The sequence below is a fragment of the Microcaecilia unicolor genome, chromosome 6, assembly GCF_901765095.1.
Source record: "Microcaecilia unicolor chromosome 6, aMicUni1.1, whole genome shotgun sequence".
NCBI classification, from domain to species: Eukaryota; Metazoa; Chordata; class Amphibia; order Gymnophiona; family Siphonopidae; genus Microcaecilia; species Microcaecilia unicolor.
In genome coordinates this window covers 303,591,411-303,607,587 of record NC_044036.1, presented here as the reverse complement: position 1 = coordinate 303,607,587, position 16,177 = coordinate 303,591,411, and the positions used below count along the sequence as shown (strand labels likewise).

General features: G+C 43.0%; 1 protein-coding gene and 1 long non-coding RNA gene across 2 annotated transcripts in view; both read left to right on the top strand.

The window, feature by feature from the left end:
- LOC115473261 (heparan sulfate glucosamine 3-O-sulfotransferase 3A1-like) overlaps nt 1-16,177 on the top strand; it is a 154,447-nt gene that overhangs the window by 40,116 nt on the left and 98,154 nt on the right. The window lies entirely within an intron of this gene.
- Nucleotides 2,393-13,037, top strand: LOC115473262. Its single transcript, XR_003942627.1, has 3 exons — nt 2,393-2,404; nt 3,436-3,440; nt 12,937-13,037. It is a non-coding gene; the product is annotated as an uncharacterized LOC115473262 (long non-coding RNA).

Here is a 16,177-nt window from a genome sequence, read left to right as displayed (position 1 = left end):
CATTGCCGGACCCCCCCGGTGCCAACAACCCTCTCCACCCCCCCTCCTGCTGCCAACCCTTCCCCACCACTGTCGCCTACCTTTGCTGGCGGGAGACCCCAACCCCCGCCAGCTGAGGACCTCTCTTCCGTTGCAGCAAAGCTTCCTTCAGTTTCAAATTCTGAGTCTGACATCCTGCACGTTGTACATGCAGGACGTCAGACTCATAACAGGAAGCTTTGCTGCAACGGAAGAGAGGACCTCGGCTGGCGGGGGTTGGGGGTTCCCCGCCAGCAAAGATAGGCGACAGCAGGTTGGCGACGGGAGGGGGGTGGAGAGGGTCATCGGCAGGGGGGTCCAGGGCCAAATCTATGGGGGCCCAGGCCCCAGTGACCCCATGCAGATACTCTCCTGCTTCTGAAACCCCATTTCTGTCTTCATAAATCCCCACACCACAGCACTCTCTAGGTCCAGGATCTTTCAATAAGAGAAGTCATGAAATGCAGTGGAAAGACTTGGATGATTAGTTCAGCCTATCAAGGTTAACCCAGGTCAGCGAAAAGCACTATACAGTGGGTTGTTCCCCCACTTTTAGCCCCAGAAACCATCCCAGTTCATTCTTTAACCAGACTTTGCCTCTAAACTCAGAACAGTTTATGTGGCCAGAATGCTTTCACTAGAATTCGTCAAACCATATAATCACATTCCTGTTCAACAAAGCATTTTCTTAGTTCATAGTTCACATTTATTTGATATACAGCAAATCATTTAAGCGATTTACAATCCCACCAGTTAAAACTGGGAGAGGGAGAATAACAATACAAGACCGGAGAAGAAGAAAAAGTAACAAGGGACAGAAGGTTAAAGAAAAGGGAAATAAATTTACAGCATCATAATTCCTAAACAGAATAGCTAGGATTAGAAATAAAAACCTATGTAGTATGCTGAATGCTTTCTGGCTGGTTGCTGGTTCTCTTCACGGAGCAAGTTAGAGCAGAAAATATCATAATTTTCTTTTCCACAAGCTCCATCTTGAAGAAAACTTGTATTTATGGGTGTGAATAAACTTGCTGTACCATTCAGCACTCTCTTTACCTGCAGGCAAAGGGATTCTGATGTACTGAGCCAAGCTTAACTGCAGCTGTAATTAGTTTTTGGCTTAAGTAACTAGTAACTTGTATCTAGAGTCACTTGTGTGATAGACACAAACTGCAGCTAATGACTTTTGTTAAACATCTCTTGCACATGAAGGAGAAAACTGATGTGAAAAATCTGGAGTTAGCGAAGGCATCCAGATTTGTTTCAAAATACTAAGCCAATTTTCTGTCTCTTCCCCAGAACAAAACTTACCTTTTTGTTCATATTCCTCTAATTTCTGGGGGCCCCTTTATTTCATGGTCTTGTAAGGTTGGTGATTAAATGCCATGGACATAAGAATATCCTAGCCTTGAATTTTTTCAAGTTTAGCAACAGATCCAGTGGATTCAGTGTTGTTTTCCCTCAAAATGTTATGATTTATGAAATGGACTGCGTTCTTGCCCCTTAGTTTCATTAGTTCTGGGGATGCAGCTGGACATGAAGTGTGGGTGTGTGGGTCATGGGGAGGGGATAAGAAAATAGCAGAAGTGCCACATTGGGTCAGACCAAGGTCTATCAACAGGACCATGCCAAGTCAGAAACGCCCTCATGCTTCAGCCCCATCCACTATGTTGTGGCCAAGCAGGGGAGGTAATGATTATCACACAAGTTTGGTGTCCCCCTCTCCCCTGTGCCCTCTGTGGCCGCACAGCCTGCACATAACTCACTACAGCCCTGTTATCAAGCCCAACAACTTGTCTTTGACAGTGGCAAATCCGGACCACAAGGACTGAGCAGGATCCCAAGGTATAGACTTGGGAAAGCCATTGCTCATCCCCAGTAATTATGGGAAATAGATGTACTTTTTGGAATCTACTAGGTACATGTGACCCCAACTGACCACTGTTGGAGGCTGGGCTCGATGGATCTCGGTCTGACTTGGCATGGCTTTTCTTATGTTCTTCTATATTCTTTGTTGCTCATACCCAGAGATAACCAATGGCTTTCCCAATACTACATGACTAATAATGGTCTGTTTTATGGACCATTTCTCTAGGAACTTTGTCTAAACCTTTCTTAAACTCAACTGTGCTAACTGCATTGATCACATCTTCTGGTAACAAATACCACAGCTTAATTTTACACTGAGTGAAAAATACATTCTCTGATTGGTTATAAACGTGCTACCTAATAGTGAGTTTTCATGGAGAGTCCCCTAGTCTTAGTGAGAGGTACTATATAAAATAAATTATTAATAAAGGGGTGAATATTAAAACAATTTAACTGGGCAAGAGAGGCTCCTGCCTGGTTAAATGATACTCAGCTGGCCATCTGCTGATATGCAGCAGTCCTTATCCAACCAGTGCCATTGAGTATCAGCAGAGACCATTAATGCTATATCCTGGGGTGGAGTTGAAGCAGAGCCAGGAGATAAGTGGGCACCAGTGATATTTTGCGGCATTGCCTGTATACCTAACCAGGCAAGTTGGACTGTGCAAAAGGCTGCTGCGGGTATGACAATGTGTATCAGCCATAACCACGTACCTTCTGGGTGCCACCACTCACCTGGATTTTCACTGCTGGAGCCCAGATACAGCCCAGCATTGAACATCCAGGCTTAATTCAGCATGCAGCTGTCAGTAGCTGCAAAACCGCTGACTGTTGTGCGCTGAATATTGACTCCAAATAATTCATGTCCCACACTACATTCCATCAAATAATTGTTTTCTCATCACAGTGAGCATAAGTTGTTCTGCATCATGAGACTTCTTAAGCTCGAAGGTGAAGAAGGGTAAGGCTGTCCTTGATATTTGACTTTTTGGATCAAATGGGGCCCTGGTGCTTTGGTTTATTTCAGTGTTCTTCATTGGTGTAAAATTCTAAACTTTACAGTACATAAATCCAGAGCCAGGCATATCGAATAGAAAGAGCAAGGAACTGGTAGGAGATGGTCATGCTTCCTCTTTTTACCCTTTGGTACTTTCTTGATATTCATCAGTGTGGGCTCTGGAACCTGGCCTAAGGTCACACAGAACAAGTCCAGTCATGTTGTCAAATTCACTTGCTGGAATTCAGGTAGAGCTGGGTTTAACATTAGAGAGGTCTCTTGTGTTCCCTGTTAGGGCAGGAGTGATGGCCCAGTCGTGGCAGACATTTTGAGAGCAGAGTAGCTAAGGATTGCTCCTGCCCCAACTATGCCCCCTAGACCCCCAGGGATTGCAAAATAGGCCCAAGGGGCCTATGGTTGGGAGGGGGGAAGGGAGACAAATGGGACAAAGCACAATTTTCCAGCTTCCACCAAAAATACATGGTCATTTTCGGCCAAAACTAAAAACATGGGAAAAACCGAAATTCATTTGGGCTTTAGGAAGGACATAGGTGGGGTGGCTACTTGTAGAATACATTAACTTACGTGCACCCTTACCACATTTTGGTGCCTGCTATAACACCAGGTCTATAGCTGGAGTAAGTTCAGGTGCTTATACAGCGCCAACATTGGGGGGGGGGGGGGGGGAGGGGGCAAACAGGGCAGCTGCCCTGGGCCCCATGGTCCAGGCAACTCTTCCCCTTCTTCCCACCACAGTCTGTCTGTTCCTCCCTTCCTCATCTTCTTTAAAAATGTATTTCCCTTCTCAGAGAGGCTTTGGCACGGCAGCCATTCTCACAAGCTGCCTGTGGCTGCTCTGAAGCTTTCCCTCTCAGCCACAATCTGCCCCCTCTGATGCAATTTCCTGTTTCTGCCTGGGCGGATAGTGGCAGAAATGGAAAGCTTCAGGACAGCTGCCACGTGAAGATGGCTGCCACGTCGGTGTCCCTCTGAGAAGGCAAATAAAAGATGACCACAAGGTGAGGGGAAGGGAGGGAAACGGACCACATAATAGCAATGCAGTTGGGGAGCTCGGGGGAGGGGGATCAGGGGCCCCCTGCTTAACTTCTGCCCTGGGCCCCACCATGGCTAAAACCGGCCTTGCGCTTTTATGATAGGTGTGCCAATACCAGATCATGCTATAATTCTATTCTAATCTGTAATTTGGGTGCCCAGGTGCTGAGTATGACAAAGCTCTCCAAATGTTAAAATATATCACCTGGCCTTTCAGGCTTCCCAAACAATAAAGTAGTTTGACATATCATCTTCCTCTGAGCAACCAAGATGGCTCTTATTAGAAAAAGAATTGGCCCATCCTTTTTGCCTCTTGTCCATAAACAAGTTCTCACATTCTCCCTCCTCCTTTATCATCAAATCCTGTATCAAAACACTGAAAGATCTCCTTCTTCATCTAGGATGGGAAGACACCTACCCAAATGAAATTTCACTCTGGTATAACACGACTTTTCAAAATCCTAAGTCATCCTTCCTCAATTGGCACACATGTGGTCACTATCTCAAATCTCTTCCAATGGCTGTCTGAATTCATTTGAAATCTTATAAACCCTGTACAATCTATCACATCAAGAATGCTCTAACTGATATTTCCTAAAAAATCTCATTACAAATAGAATAGAAAAGGCTCTCATCATGTGGCCTCTATAGAATATGCGTTTATACCAACTTTTGAGAAGATGTAAAAGTGTGCGTTGGCATTTCCATGTTACTGGGGCTGGTTTTGGGGTACCTGTTTAGAAAGACACATGGAGGCGAGTTTTCAAAACACTTAGACTTTACAAAGTTACATGGTAACCGATGGAAATTTGCAAGTCTAAGTGCTTTGAAAATGAGCCTCTAGGCACATATGTTGCATTTATAAAATAGGCTGAAATAGGGGTCTTTATGGACTTCTCACATAGTTATCTGGTTAGCTAAATGGTAAGCTGTATTGTAGAAAAGCATTAGTATTATGCTTGCATTGTATTATTTCTCTGCTGTTTGAATTTCAGTGCTGTTAAATGTGTATATTTTTTATCCTGTTTCATGGTAGTCTTATAATTAGGTTTCAATTTGCGGTTTTCAAGTTTTCCTCCATCATTGTATTTATGTTTATACTTGTACATTTTACTATTAGCAAAATTGTAAGTTTGATGTTAAACTGTACCTACTGTACACCGCCTTGGGTGAATCTCTTCATAAAGGCGGTTAATAAATCCCAATATATAAAAATAGTTTTCCTGTTACATGGGATGAGATTCTTAGAGCACACAGACATTTTTAATGGCACATAAGCATTCACAGTGCCTTAATTCTGACAGCTTTCATCCTTGCACACTTTTCCACATTGCTCTATCTTCCAGAACTGCACACCATCAGCCAAAGCTTTTAGAAAAATAAAATATAGAAAACTTCACTAGCAAAGCTTAAGTTGCTTTTTCCAAACTTCATGCATTCCAGAAAGGCTCTGATGCAGGTACAGAAAAGGTTCCCCAAATGCAGGAGTCTCTGTTTCTTTTTTTAATAACTGTGTTGCTGTAAGGATGTTTGAATAATCATTAGGGTCTTCCAGGGTCCTGCTGGTCTAATATTTCAGACAGATTGATGTTTCCCCAAGTTGAGAATCATTATTAGTAGATTTCCAGGCACACCTTACTTCTGGTGCAGAGACTGAAAGCTAATCAGTATTAAATACCATAGCTTTACTTAAATAGTGCTTAATCCCCTGGGATCAGGAAAGTTATTTAATTTAATGGGATCAACATAAGCTTTTCAGAAAACTGCTATTTCCACTGAGGTGAGGTCTTCAAACCTAACCGCTGTACTGACTGAGTGTAAAGCTAATTTAATTACCAACTGGTTGGATTTAAGAGAGGCATTGTTTTTAAGGTTAACTAAAGTGGTCAGCTAGCTCACTGTTTTAAGGGGAAGGACCTTCAGTCAAAATTCTTCCCAAGGATGTAGACAGCTGTAAAGTACAGACAAAATGCCTTCACAAGGAGAAAATAACAGAGAATGAAAGTTGGGTTTCTTTTTAGATTTGAAACTTGGAGCAAAGTCAGAGACACTCTGACCCTGATTTTCAAAGCTTACCATGCTTACAACATTTGATTTAAACTGGTTGTAGCCGGTCTAGCATGCACGTTTTAATGCACAAAGGGGTTCTGCGTTGCTTTTATCAATTGCCATAGCAACTACCGATAATCCTATGCAAATGTATTACAGCGAGCTCATTAGTATTACAATTATAATATTATTATAATTATTAGTTATAATATTATTATTGTAATTTGGGTTGTGTTCTGTACATTATTATGTTTTATTCACTTTATTGTTTGTAAGCCACATTGAACGTGAGTCTATTTCGGGCTAATGTGGGGAAAAAACGTCATGAATAAATAAATAAATAAATTACATGCAAAATTTTCTGACAGGTCTGGAGCTGTCATTGCACGAGGCCAACTTCTCGCTGGAGCAGTCTGCTTGCGTTTTTTAATAGTTTCTGCATGTGTGTGTGAAAGGTGCCATGTGCCTGTATTATGTGTGTGTGGCCCACATATAACAGTAGTGTTAAAATGTTGCCGTGGAACAACAAAAAAAAGGAAACTCTGAATGTGGCGTTACTGGACACACATTTTTTTTTTCCTGGGCATGTACAGAACATGGACACTTACCAAGAGGCTGTTCTGCTCATTTGCACGCGATTTCCTTTGAGCTTTGGTCACTGTTTCGAAATCAGCAGGTTCAACCGCAGCTATAAATGTGTGCGGTATTTAACAGTCACTTTTGAGCATCAGCGCCTCTGTCCCTCTCCAGCAGGGTTATGCAGAGCCTATCAAGGACATTCACTCTCCTACAATGGCTCCCTTAGGAAGGTCATAGAGCATCCATATATGTAGGCAGGGTTAGCCCAACTGTTAGGCATGACTAGGCAGTCGCTTAGAGCGGCAGTTTCTAGGGGCAGCAAAAAGGAGCTGTATTCAAAGCTAAACAGTAAGTGTTGACAGCTATGCAAATTCAATGAACCATCAGCACCTAGTATTACCTGCAAAGCACAGTTTGATGTTTAAAAGCAGGATGCTCAGTTATGTGTTTTCATAGAATTGTTGCAGGGTGATCTTGATTATAGAGTTTAATTATTAAAGGAGCCCCTTAACTAAAAGCACCAACATGCACTTAGCATGAGAAAAAGGATTTTGCAGTCATTTGCCTTTAGCACATGCTAATCAGATGTTGGGTGTTTGGGGTTTTTTTGTAATTTTTTTCAGAAGGATGTGTGTCATGGGAGAGGAATGGGTGTGGGAGCTTTATCCAGACAATGTGCTAACTGGATAACGCAGGGTTAATGTGAGAGCACTGATCTCCTCCTAAATAGGACAGGACAAGTGCTGCAGCATTTAATTTTTTTTGCAAGTCCCATATGCTAATGAAAAAAATAGCATGGAACCTGCAAAACAAAATGGTAGTCCCAGAAGATCGAGCGGTAAAACCGCGTTGAGCTTACAGCCGCTCTGTGAAAGGGCCCCTCAATGACTATAGACTGGTGCTTCCCGGCCCCTCCTGAGTGAGCTGAGGATCCACATGCAGTAGTGCGTGTTTTTTCTTTCTAGCTCCTGGCCTAAGAATAACCTGCCTTTATATCTTCATTAGGAGTTGTAAGCAATTCAGAATTGGGTTAAAAACTCATTTAGGGCTCCTTTTACTAAGATGTGCTAATGGATTTAGTGTATGCTAAATGCTAAGGGAAATGGGACTTGATATACTGCCTTTCTGAGGTTTTTGCAACTACATTCAAAGCGGTTTACATATATTCAGGTACTTATTTTGTACCAAGGGCAATGGAGGGTTAAGTGACATGCCCAGAGTCACAAGGAGCTGCAGTGGGAATCAAACTCAGTTCCCCAGGATCAAAGTCCATTGCACTAACCACTAGGCTACTCCTCCACTAGCAACATTCCATGTAGAAGCCTACCCTTGCAGGTCAGCAATGCGGCCGCGCAGACTTCTGTTTCTGTGAGTCTGACGTCCTGCACGTATGTGCAGGACGTCAGACTCACAGAAACAGAAGCCTGCACGGCCGCGTTGCTGATCTGCAAGGGTAGGCTTCTACATGGAATGTTGCTAGTGGAATGGCAACATTCCTTGTAGAATCTCAAACAGTAGCAACAGAATCTCAAATAGTAGCAACATTCCATGTAGAATCTCAAATAGGGGAAGGGAAACAGGACTTGATATACCGCCTTTCTGAGGTTTTTGCAACTACATTCAAAGCGGTTTACATATATTCAGGTACTTATTTTGTACCAGGGGCAGTGGAGGGTTACGTGACTTGCCCAGAGTCTCAAGGAGCTGCAGTGGGAATTGAACTCAGTTGCTCAGGATCAAAGTCCACTGCACTAACCACTAGGCTACTCCTCCACTCAACAGGATTAAAATGGGCTTCTTAACATTTTGTGTGAGCTAAATCTATTAGCACGCCTTAGTAAAAGGAGCCCTTAGTGATTATTAGCGCTGTTTTACTGATAGTAACGGTGACCGTAACTTTTTGATAACTTTTAAATAATTTTTTCCATTGAATGTTCTCTTTATTTCTTGTGCAGTTGCATCTTTTCTATAGTATTATGGAGTTCTTTTCTGCCTTCTATATTTTATGTATTTTAATTTATAAATTGCCTTGACTTGGCTGCCCCCAAATTTGGTGATACAGCAAATTTTTAAATAAAAATAAAAATGGCATCAGTTGCTTTCCATAAGTCCGGCCACCCAAAGAGGGAGAGCTTGGAAAGTATGAGTGGAGTCTCACTATCAAGACCTCCATTATATATTGTCATGTTTTACTGTTTGTCATTGTGTTTTCACTGTCTTTTTTTCTATTGATGTAACATAGTAAATGACAGTAGATAGAGACCAGTGTGGATCATTCAGTCTATCCAGAAATATGACTAGGGTTGTACCCGCTCCTCTAGACAGGTTACCTCATTCTATGCCTTTTTTTCTGGCATGAACCCCATACTTGTTTGGTCACTTTCCTCTGAACGGCTTTGAGTCTTTTTATGTCCTTGGCAATATGTGGCCTCCAAAACTGAATACAATTCTACAGATTAGATCTCGCCAACAACTGTATAGAGGTATTATCGCCTCCTTCCTGATGGTTATGGCGCTCTCTACGTAGTCAAGCATCTTTCTGGCTTTGGTTACTGCCTTGTCACATTATTTTGCCACCTTGAAATTTCTCTGGTCTGTGCACTTCAGCCTCTCACCTTCTAATGAATACAGCTCCTTTGGATTTCTATATCTTAAATGCACCTTCCTACATTGTTTCACATTAAAGCTTAACTGCCAAGTATTAGCTCAAGCTTCTAATCTTTGTAGATCACTTCTTATGCTTTCCACTTCCTTCATGGTGTTAACTCTGTTACTAATTTTCATGGCTTTGCAAAAAAAGCAAAATTTTCCTTCTAAGAAATCATAAAGAAATTTCAGACTGCTCAAAACACGGCAGCCAGGCTTATATTTGGAAAAACGCGATTCGAAAGTACCAAACCCCTCCGAGAAAAACTGCACTGGTTCCCAATCAAAGAATGTATTGCTTTCATAATCTGCACCCTGGTTCATAAAATTATCTATGGTGAAGCTACAGGATACATGACAGATCTCATAGACCTACCAACCAGAAATACAACCGGATCAACACGAACATACCTAAATCTCCACTACCCAAGCAGCAAAGGACTCAAATACAAATCAACTTATGCATCCAGCTTTTCCTATATAAGCACACAACTGTGAAACCCACTACCAAAAGCCTTGAAAACAACGTACAACCACCTAAACTTCCAGTAATCACTAAAAACCAACCTGTTCAAAAAGGCATACCCTACCGACCCAACCTAATTGCCTGAACCATGCAACACAACAAAACCAAAGCTCATAATGGACATAACATAACTCTTCCTCTCTACGATTCCCTAATGTATCTGTAACACATGAACCTTATTCTACCACAACATCACTTTGTATTTGTTCTCTACCGGAGTTGGTGAACACCATTACGGTACTATGTAAGCACATTGAGCCTGCAAATAGGTGGGGAAAATGTGGGATACAAATGTAACAAATAAATAAATAAATATTGCTCACAAAGATATTGAACAGAATTGGCTCCAGGATGGATCCCTGAGGCACTCCACTAATCACCTTTCTTTCTTCCAAGGGAAATCTATTTACCACCATCCTCTGTTGCCTGTCCATCCACCAATTTCTGATCTAGTTTCCTACCTTGATTCCTATCCTCAAGCTGCTAAGATTAAACATGAGCCTCCTATGAGGAACAATATCCAAGGCTTTGCTGAAATCTAAGTAAACCACATCCAATGCATGCCCTCAGGGGAGGTTGTCATGTGGAGGTTTAGTGTTATGGGGGGGGGGGGGGGGGGGGGCTTCCGGTGGAGGTCTTATTGTTGGGGTGGGGGTTGTGGACATGGGGTGTGGGGGTTTAGTGTTATGGGGGGGGGGCTTCTGGTGGAGGTCTTATTGTTGGGGTGCGGGTTGTGGACATGGGGTGTGGAACAGTTGTGATGCTGCAGAGGGGGGGATTCACTCAGGGGATTCTAACTGTGCGTGCAGGAAGGGGAAGTGGCCTCCAGGATGTGGGCCCTCTCCAGTGAAGAACAATGATTTTAGAAAGCTGTTCCACACACACACACACACACACACATATATATGGGGGATTTTTACATGTGTTTCCCCAAATGCAGCTTTCTGAAATTGCTGCAACCTCTGTACATGGAAGGACTTAAACGTGCAGAATTGCTGCTATTTTACAAAAGTTTCTACATTTGACAGAGCTTCTTATAAAATAGTATGGGAATTCTCCACGTCTTGACCTGAACATGTGAATTCCCCCACCATCTACTATTTAAAATGTGCCTTCACTTGTTAATTCTAATTTTTTACTAATAGGTTTTTCTACTTTGATTTACTATTTGTTTTCTGAACTGCATAGTTATTTGACTGAAATGCGGTATATCAAATACAATGGAAACTCTGGTCACCTCAAGCTATTTCATCTCATCTTCTTTAAATACTACCGATTTTTTCCCCCTTCCTCTAGACCATATGCTGTCCTTACATTCTTTGGTCCCTGCTGCATTACCTTTGTCAGTCAGCATTACATTTTTCCTGGTCTGTTCAGGTAATAGGAGCTGGAGGTTGGTGCCTTGTGGAAGTCTCCCAGTGTTGCTCTGTGGCATCAGCATTCTTTGTGCTGATTAGCAGACCTGCCTCAGAGTTGCATGAAAGATATTTGACTTTTTGATATGCATTGGGGTGGTTTTCTCAGTAGATTTCAATTTCCTTCTTAATTTTGTAACTTGCTGATGTCTGAGAAAAGTAGTTAATTCACCCAGACAAGAGGAAACTGATCAAGTTAATCTTTTCACACATATGCTATGATTTTCTTTCTTTTTTTTTTTTTAGCATGTATCTGGAACTCTGCAGCTGGTAAACATCTGCATTAATGCCTGTGTCCTTCACTTACAGTGGCTTCACCTTTCAGTAACGGGACACACCTAATCCAAACAGAAGCAACAGAATATTACATAAAACACAAATCCAAATTCAGTGGATTAAAGCACAAAGAAAAAGTGCCTGTAATTAGTGGGAGACTAGGGGGGCTCTCAGCATAGCAGCCAAATTTTCAAACTTATTGGGGGTGCTAAGCCCAGTGGACATAAACCTTCCCTGGATGCATACAAGGAATGTTCTCAATACTGGGGGTGCTTAAGCACCCACAGAATCGGCTCCTATGGCTCTCAGTATTGTAGATGTCCTAGGAGCTCTGGAATTGATCAATAGGGTCAAAGGTTGTACCTTGGGCTGATGCAGGAAGGCAAGCAGATCCCAAGAAGACATGGGGGGATTGGTCACATGCAACATTTAAACTATAAGAACAGAGATTACAGGAAGCTGACTTCCCTAATTTACTGGCTATTAGTATACTACAAAACAAAATATAAACAAGCTATGGAGGTACAACAGTTGGATCTAGCTAGAGTTGGCCCATATAGGAAAGCAGTTCTATTCTGATTGAGTGAGCTCTATCCAGTGGTGAATGTAACAAAAAGTAAGGCATTGGAAATTTGCTGCTGCCCCATATCTTTATTACCAGATCATCTTCATCTGGATAAATTTGATCAACCAATCCGGTATGAAGTTAAACATCTTTTGACTCACAACTGGCCATAGAGGTTATTATTAGAAGTGGTTTCCATAGGTTACATAAACTGAGAAATTTAAAACCATTTCTTGCTGAATTTGAATTTATGTGGTTGTACAAGCGGTGATGGTGTGGGTTATTGCATCGCTTCCTTTATGAGAGCCCTTCAGTTAAGCAGGGGCATAGCCAGACACTCAATTTTGGGTGGGCCTGGGTCCAAGATGGGTGGGCAGAAGAACCCCACCCACCCCATCCCATAGGTAATTTGGTCTCTCCTCTCGCCTGCAAGCCATATGGTCTCTCAAATATCCCTCCTGTCCTGCACACCTTTTAAATTTCAGATTTTCAGTGAGGAGCAACTAATACACACTACTCATGTAGGCCCCACATCCTTCCCACTGATGCAGCTTCCTGTTTCTGCATAGGCGGGAATACGTCAGAGGGAAGGCTGTGGGGCCGGTGTAAGCAGTTTGTATCAGTTGCTGCTTCCTGCAAGCGAAGATCTGCTATTTATATGGTATGCAGGAGGGACAGTTGTTGGGAGTTTTCAGCTTGGGAATCACTGCCAGCCACAAACTTAGGTGTGCTGCTACTGGTAGGCCTGAGCTCAAAGTGGGTGGGCCTGGGCCCACCCAAGCCCACCCTTGGCTACGCCACTGCAGTTAAGGCTGAATGTGTTTCACCTAGTCAGACCAATCTGTCTCCAAAGGCTGGACCGATGATGAAATGATACCAGGCACTTCACCTAATTTCAACAGGGTACAGCTACTGCCCATGGACACAAGCACTATATAAGCAGTTTCCTGGCTACCAACCAGTTGAATAAGATCTCTAGACTCCATTAGAGAGACCAGAATGATGCACCATTAAGGGAAAATACCCCAGTCAAGAGGTGGAACACAGAGGACCTCGCTGTTGGGCATAAGGACAGATTTATTGGAAATAGCTAAATATAGTACTACTACTACAAATCATTTCTATAGCGCTACCAGTCGTACGCAGCACTTCACAATTGAACATGAAGAAAAGACAGTCCCTGCTCAAAAGAGCTTACAATCTAAATCAGGACAGACAGGACAAATAAGGGACAAGGGTAGGACAGACAGATAGGACACATAGGGAAAAGGGATTATTGAAGAGAGGAAGACAAGATAAAGGTTATGAGCTGGTGACAAGTTAGGAATTAAAAGCAGCATCAAACACGTAGGCCTTTAGCCCGGATTTGAAGGCGGCCAGCTTGACGTAGTGGCTCAGGAAGTCTGTTCCAGGCATAAGGTGCGGCGAGATAAAAGGAACGGAGTCTGGAGTTAGCGATGGAGGAGAAGGGTGCAATTAGAAGAGATTTGCCTAGTGAACGGAGTTCCTGGGAAGGAGTGTAGGCAGAGATGAGGGTGATTATTTCATGTGTCGGGCTGGTGGTTTCTGATCTTTGGACAAAATGTAATATTGGAGGAGGGGAGCCTGAGTGTAAACAAAACACAGTTTTTAAATGATTACTTATCCAACACCCATTTGTCACCTAAGTGAAAAAGTAGCTGCCTCCTTGGTTATTCAGTCAACCAAATTGAATTGCCTATGGCTATCCATATAAAACTTAAATTACTGATGTTGTGTAACTTGCCCCATGAATATCTCACAGTTATGGGCCAATGGGCCAATGGTATGGGCCAATGATATCTCACAGTTATGGCCACAGTTACTGACATGTGCCCTTTGGTCAACCAACTTACCCCCCTGTTTAATAAGCCAGCGCAGGGCAGCTGCTAGCGCAGCTTAGTAAAGGGGGGGGGAGGGGGGGTAAAGTTGATAAATGCAGGTGCCAGTGGCTTGTATGTATGGTTTATTTTTATATTTAAATTTCTTTATTAGTTTCAATTTAAACAAAGATAACACTCTTTGAATGGATACATCCATTTTGAAAGATACATTCATATTAAGGAAATAAACTATACAGAAAATCTTTACTAAACTGGATTCTATAGTCCACAAGTAAATAAGGTAGATTCAAGATAAGTTATATCCAAAGGAAGTTGGTACAATAAAGAATAAAGTTGAAGACACAAGCAGTGGTTCCCTTAAAATGTTTTCGGGACTCAGTGTTTGGATTGGAACCTGGTTTCTCTTCATATCAAGGAAAGACCGCAGTTGCTCAGGTTCAAAGAATATATATTTTTTTCTCCTTGAATATCAAAATACATTTGCAGGGAAATCGTAATTGGAAAACAGCCCTAGTGTTAAGAGATTCCTGTTTCATATCTAGGAATTTTTTCGCCTCTGATGAGTCCATCGCGCAATGTCTGGAAACACAGAGACCTTGCTTCCTTTGAAATCTGGATGAATATTATGTATGGTTTATTTTTAAGTGTCACCTTTCCTGTCAGTGGTGATCCAATCCGATGAGCTGTGGATTACCGCTGCAATTTTAATGCAGCAGGAATTTGCTCGCTCACTGCCTACAGAATGCCATAGAAACTTTGGAGTGCAAATTTCACAACAGAGCCACAAATGTACCATGAAGCTTTCTGCATCAGCCCCAGAGCATACACTACTTGCCTATAGTGCACACTCCTGATAGTGAACACATGCACATGCATGCACAATGGTTCACATGTATGCACACCATCAGGAAAGAGTGTGCAATATGTGCACATGGTGTGCACTCTTTAAGAAAATACACACTATCACCTTCATTCTATAAACTTGCACACACATTTACATGCATCAGTTAATTGGTAAATTAGCCGCTAATTGGTGTTAACCAATAATTACCAATGATTGGAGTTAATTGACACTAATTGGCACTAATTTGCAGTAATGTGCACACAACTAGAATTTAGCATGGAAAATTATAGTGCTTGACTGCAAGGGGGCATGAAGGTGTGGAGGGCATGAATGGGTCAGGGGCATGTCCAGCACTTACACACTAAGATTCTAGAATATTTTCAGGTGCAGAACAGCAACATTTAGTTGCTGTTGTTTACACCAGTCATTGACATGATGTAAGCGGACGCACATAAATACCCATTGATATTAGAATTATATATTGGTAATTATGCACATAATTATCGATATGGAATTTGTGCTAAATATGTTGCATTGTACTACCAAAATTTCTGCAACCTTACTGATATTCATTTTAAAATGGCTGTGGTACCGTGGGCGAGAGCAGGCCATGGAGCCCGGCAGGGGCGGACAGAGTGGACTGGGCCCCTGGGCACTGAGGGTGGTCTGGGTCCCCCTCCCGGCCGCTGCTCAAGACCCCCTATCGCTGCATTGCTACCTCATCTACCGCCGCAGCCAACACCCCCGCTGCCCCAGTCCTACCTGAAGGGCTCTGGTGGTCTAGTGGTCTCTGCCGGGGGGGGGGGGGGGGAGGGAGGCATGTTCTTTCCTGCCTGCTGTGATGCCGCTATTCCCCTGCCTGCCGGGCACCGCCGTATTTTCAAAATGGCGGCCGAGACTTCCCGCGGTAGTCTCGTGGGTCTCGACAGTCTGACGAGACTTCCGCAGGGAGTCTTGGCCACCATTTTTAAAGTATGGCGGTGCCGGACAGGGGGAATAACAGCAGCACAACGGGCAGGAAAGAACATGTTTCCCACTGCAGAGGCCACTAAATCACCAACGGCACACCTTTAAAGATAGGACGGGGAGGGCTGTAGTGTGCGGCGGGCATCCGGCCAGAGCCTCTGGGCCCTCAGGCACTGCCAGGTTGCTCGAATGGTCAATCCACCCCTGGAGCCTGGTAAGACAAGTCACATATACTCCACAAGTTAGGGTGAAAACAAATAATATTTTATTAAAAGTGTCCAGAAAGTGCACCTGTTCATTTCATAGGAGGGAAGAAAACAATACTCAAAGCTAATTCTGTAAGCACAACAGTGTCTTTGGGCAGCCTTCTCCTGCAGGTCCACACATATGGATTCCTTTCCACAAAGCAACAACTCTTGCTGTTCTCTGGCCTGGTCCCTGATTCCAAAGTTGCAGCACAGTCTCTAGCACAAGACTGGCCTGCAGCTGGCCAAGTTAAAACATTCCAAGTT